At 39.3% G+C, this 5736-nt stretch overlaps 1 pseudogene; it reads left to right on the top strand.

The window, feature by feature from the left end:
- The first annotated feature begins 662 nt into the window (after positions 1-662).
- On the top strand, positions 663-1149 carry LOC128448812 (olfactory receptor 52R1-like; annotated as a pseudogene).
- Positions 1150-5736: the final 4587 nt, after the last annotated feature.

Here is a 5736-nt window from a genome sequence, read left to right as displayed (position 1 = left end):
GACCAGAGTTGCCAAAGAAAGTGGTTCACATAATATAAATAAAATATATGAAATCAAGTCTTTAATACTTGAACCGAATGATGGTTGCAGCGGATTTAATTTATTATCAGTATTATTTTTACTATTGGTATTTGAAGAAGAAGAAGAAGAAGAAGAAGAAGAAGAAGAAGAAGAAGAAGAAGAAGAAGAAGAAGAAGAGTTCTAACAACAATCATGTTGTATAGCCCTTTATAAAACACTCAGTTAAACAGTTCTATCAAAGAACGGTGAGATGATCGAATTCATCAAATCATTTAGATTAGAACAATTAGGAGTTTGTTTTGAGTGCGTATCCAGTTAAATCCAAATCTGACCTCTGGTGCGGCTCTCCATGGTTCAACTAATCGGCTTTGACTTCCTCTGTATCAGTCGGACGTAGAAATCTCTGGAGGCTGATGAGGAAGGTATATTTTCTGCTGTCAAAGAGTCCAACAGCTGCTGCAGCCACTTCTGCTGCAGGAGTCGGAGTCACGCAGGGTTGAAGTCAACCTGGAAATCAGGTGAGATTCTATGACTGAGTTTTTTGAACTGGACTTAATATGATGTAAAACCTTTGTGATCCTTGTTTGTACTATGTTGTGAATTTCTCTCTTTCTCAGACTGAAAAAGCTGTGAACTCAACTATGTCTTTTCCCAGGACTGTTTTAAACGACTCTATCATCGTTCATCCTCCGGGCTTCTACATCATTGGATTTCAGATGTATCCCTCCATCAGCGTTTACTTCATCTTCCTGGCGTTTTTGTTTATGTGGTCACGGTTGTATTTAACAGTTTGGTGATCTACGTCATTGTCTTTAACCACTGTTTGCACACGCCAAAGTTTTCTGGCTGTGGTCAACCTGGCAGTGATCGACATGATCCTGAGCATGTGCAGGATTCCCAGCATGATAAAGATATTTCTGGTGAAGGAAAATGTCATTCCCTTTAACTTGTGCTTGGTTCATGTTTTTCTACTATGCTTTTGGGACTCTAGAGTCGTGCGCTCTTGCTATACTTGCCTAAGACCGGTTGATATATATATATATATGTTTCCCCCTGCGTCACAATTCCATCAACAGCCTGCAGAACATGTCTTGTATTGTGGGGCTGGTGTGGTGCTTTGCTCTGGGAATTATTTTATTTTTTATTTTTTATTTTATTTTATAATTTTATTTTTTTCACATTAAATTTTTAACTATATATTTTTTATTTAATGTTGGATTTTATCTTGTGTTTTATTTTCCTTGTGTTAACAGACTTGATGGGTGTAGAATACTCATTTTTCAACATTTCTGAGACTGGGCAGTGATCAGGGCCGGGTCTAGACAGGCATGTATGAGGGGGCAGCCACAAATCTTGAGGGGGCATTGTGCCTAACCCTAACCCTAACCCTAACCCTATTTAGTTTGAGGGGGCACAACATTTATTTGAGGGGGCCAGGCCCCCTCTTGCCCCTGCCTAGACCCGGCCCTGGCAGTGATCCTGTTGAATCTTAAAGTATCTCAATAATTTGTTCAATGTGTTATGAAGCAGTTTCAAATTCAACACTATGAGGGAAATCCAATATGAACAATAGTGATATACATGTTTATATACATGTGTTTGTAAAACAGCTGGTCAGCAGCACTGATCTCACAGATGTATTTGTATCATTCACTTTTCACCTCATTGGTGGCTATTTACTGACATCTAGTGGCTGATTTAGACTGATCAGTGTCAAACAGTCGTTCAGCCCTTAACTGAAGACACAGGTACCAAATAAGGAAATACATAACGTCTGAATTCGTCAGTCTCCGAGGAGTCTGTTTACTTTGTATTGTGCTAACTGGGTGCATGCAGCTCAATAGATTTGTCTGTAATAAAATAAGAAACAAATAAACACACAAGGAGCAAAACGCTGCTTGCTCCAGAGTTATAGCAGGTTGGAGGAACCACCCTGCAGTGTTGTGTAAGTTCACACCTCTCATGAACTAGCCATTTAAATTCTGAACTAGTTCATAGTTCAGTTCATTTCATAGTTTTAAGGTGGAAAGTGAGAATGAAAGACTTAACTTGTTAAAGAAACCGTATCCATCACTACCCCTTGCCTTTACTGTCGGAATCTTTATCAGAGTGTGTGTAAAAATCCCTCAGATAATAATAAGGTGCACCGGATCTCGGATGTAGTTGCTGAGTCTGCCTCTCTGCTTTCTCTTACCTATGGAGGACCATACATGACTTAAGTAAAAATAAATAAATAAATAAATGTATAAATAAATACAGAAATAAATAAATAAGGAAATAAATAAATTAATACAGAAGAAGTGAATAAATATGTTAATAACAAAAGAAATGTCAAAAGAAATGTCTTAAATATATTTGCACATTTATTTATTGCCTGATACATTTCCTTTTCATTTGCAGTGTCCTTATGCTAATGAGAAAGGCGGGCCTAACCGTAGTCTCATGCAGGATTGGTCACAGGAGTGTAATGATCCAGCCCTACTACTTCTGCCTCTCAATGCTGGTGTCCAGTAGCTGTTTGCAGCGTTGAGCCAGTTCACACTTAAAATGAACTAGTTCAAGTTCACAGGTTAGTTCAGGTTATTTTTTATTGGGATGATTTAGGTGTCGGTAGTCCTGACTGTGAGCGTCACGTGTTGTACTGAGCACAAGGAGCGAGCCGAGAGGAGGAGGAGGAAACAGAAACTCCAGCTCGGTACAAACCACCTGCAGCTTCTGCTCTGATCATGAAGCCGCTGATCTCTGAGCAGATGTGACCAGAGAAACTCTGTGTTTCCACTGTTCTACAAAGTCACTAACCGACTGTTTCACGGTGAAGAGCTCAAGTCTCAGTCACTGCCCGTGTCTCTGAGCGAGTGTGTGGAGCAGCGCAGGGGCTGTGTGTGTGTAGCTCAGTTGACCAATCCTGCTCGAGACTGAGGTTAGGCCCTCCTTTCTCGTTAGCATAAGGACACTGAAAATGAAAAGGAAATATATCACGGAATAAATAAAAGTTGGAATAAATGTGGAAATAAATAAATAATGTGGAAATAAGTTTAAGACATTGATTTATATAATTCTGCATTTATTTCAACATTTATTTATTTATTTCCACATTTATTCCAACTTTTATTTTTCGATTTCAGTGTCCTTATGCTAATGAGAAAGGAGGGCCTAACCTCAGTCTCTAGTTAGGCCCGCCTTTCTCTTTAGCATAAGGACACTGCAAATGAAAAGGAAATGTATCAGGCAATAAATAAATGTGCAAATATATTTAAGACATTTCTTTTGACATTTCTTTTGTTATTAACATATTTATTCACTTATTTCTGTATTAATTAATTCATTTCCTTTTTTATTTATTTCTGTATTTATTTATACATTTATTTATTTATTTATTTTTACTTAAGTAATGGATGGTCCTCCATAGGAGAAATGATGCAGATGAAAAAATTAAATATAAAAGAATTAAATTAATTAAATGGGGGGGAAAAACTGCGCGCGTACATCCTGCGCAGAAGCCTATTGCGCACATCCTGCGCAGAAGACCAATGCGCAGGAATTTTTATTTTTTTATTCCTGTTTTCATATTTAATTTTACATAGTGTAAGATATTTAGCAATTAATAGGAGAAATCCTCCCACATTTGGGAGATCAGTATACTGCCAGCTTGAAGATGGGAAAGAGTGGGATTCAAACCTGTGTCTTTCTTGTTCGAGAACGGACGCTCTACCGACTAGGCCACACCGCCTGATGATTGCTAGAAGGAACCAAGCATGCTAAGAGGATGTACAAATTATCGTGTGTGTGTGTCCGTGTCATTTTCTTCAGAGAAAACTATTTCTACTTTACTACATATATTTGACAGCCTTACTTAAAAGTTACTTTTATATTATTGGCTTTTAGATACTGGATGATTTAACATACTTTAAAAACCTATTGTTAGAGAATAACCCAGTACTTTCTAACCTTGACTTCGGACGCCTTACAAGAATCACAGTCTGTTGTGATGTCCTGAGCCTGCCCCCTGCTGGCTGCTGGGTTCCTCTGCTGCTCTAGCTTGGTTTGTGCAGCTTGTGATTAACTAAGGTTGTCCATAAAATAAAATCTTTAATATCAAGAATCTTTAACGTCAACTATTTAGATATTCTCGAAAATATTAAATATATACAACAGATTTCCTGTTGTGTTTCTAATAATTATTAATGTTGGTCACATTTCCTTGATGAATGTGTGGAGGTTTTATTACCTCTGCTAAGGAGGTTATGTTTTCATCTCTGATTTGTCAGTCAACAGGTTTATGTAATAAACTACTGGACCAATAACCACACAACTTGGTAGAAGGAAGCTGCATGGATCAGAGATGAACATAGCTCTGTTGAGCTCTACTGAGTGCCAGTCTAGTGAATGAATCTGGAATTCCTATGTTCCTATGTTCCTCATAGCAGCATGATGCATACAAAGTATGAAAACCTACTCCTTTTGGCAGCATAGTAGGGACATTTGCTGATTTCACCACCCGTGGCTCCGTGGACAGGCAAGCCAGCATCTAAAACATCCTCCAGGATGGCTCCCTGTGTGAACAGTCAGGCGGCGGCTCGCACAGAAGTTGCGCTTCCGCCTCAGGTGTGTCCCTGATGTACACGCTGATAGACTGCGGTTAGAGTCAAAGATGAATCAAAAAAAGATTAAATTAACAGGTGCACAATTCAGAAAGCACCGCAAAGTAGAGGAGGAGAAGAAAGAACAATATAGAGGTAAGAATCACCCCGATTGTGGACATCATTAATGTTTATATGTGTCGACATGACATGATATGCTATCAGTACAGGACTCTTTTGATATTTTTTATTATATCTTTTTATAGTTTTTTATAGCTTACAAATTTGTCTGCCTGTGTGTGCACCTGTTTACAGTCCAAAACTTCTTGGGGATGAATGACAGTTTGCGTGTGTATGTTGGGGGGTGCCAATTTGAAATCTTGCCTAGGGCGCCAACATTGCCAGGGCCGGCCCTGACCAGTGAGCTGAGCTCCCAACTACGGTTCGGAGCCGAGACACTGGCCAGAGAAGAAAACACCTGGAATACGTTGCTTGTTTGGTCTGCATATGTGTGCCATGAGTGATGGGTAACGTAGTGCGAAGTCGATTTAGTTGGTTTAGGTTAGGCTACATCGCGGACATTTTACGGGCACTGAGCAACGACATGGTGAAAGCATTCGATTTAGACAGCGTCTCTCCTGAGGAGAAAGTATTGAAATGTCCTGAGGGTCAGTGAACAGGTAGGGGTGGGCCACGTGACAGTTCTAGGCCAAGGGCTGTAGGGTTTTGTGGGATGGCAGGCTCTCATTGGCTGATGAGTTGGCGTAGCAAGGGTGAATGAGGAAGGGGAGTGAAGAATACAGTGGTGGCTGATAGGAGTGTCGGAGTTTCCTGTCGTCTATACGCGAGGACGCTACAATATGAACGTGATCAAACGACCACAACATTGTTCTTATTGAATCTATTGTGTGCAAAGTATAAGCCTAATTTATTCCCATGAATTTAAAATGTCAAACACTTTTCAAACAGGCTATTATTTGCTCTGGATCCACAACAAAGTATTAGATTGAATTCATATTTAAATCTCAACTAATAATATAAAATTTAGCTGTCGATATATTTTTACCTGCACAGAGGAGGCAGACACACACTCAATCAATTTAGCAGAAATAAACTGTAGCTGCAACAACATGAA

Source organism: Pleuronectes platessa, chromosome 10 (assembly GCF_947347685.1).
Source record: "Pleuronectes platessa chromosome 10, fPlePla1.1, whole genome shotgun sequence".
Taxonomy (NCBI): Eukaryota; Metazoa; Chordata; class Actinopteri; order Pleuronectiformes; family Pleuronectidae; genus Pleuronectes; species Pleuronectes platessa.
Note: the sequence above shows the minus strand (reverse complement) of the source record. Positions and strands in the feature narration are given on the sequence as shown.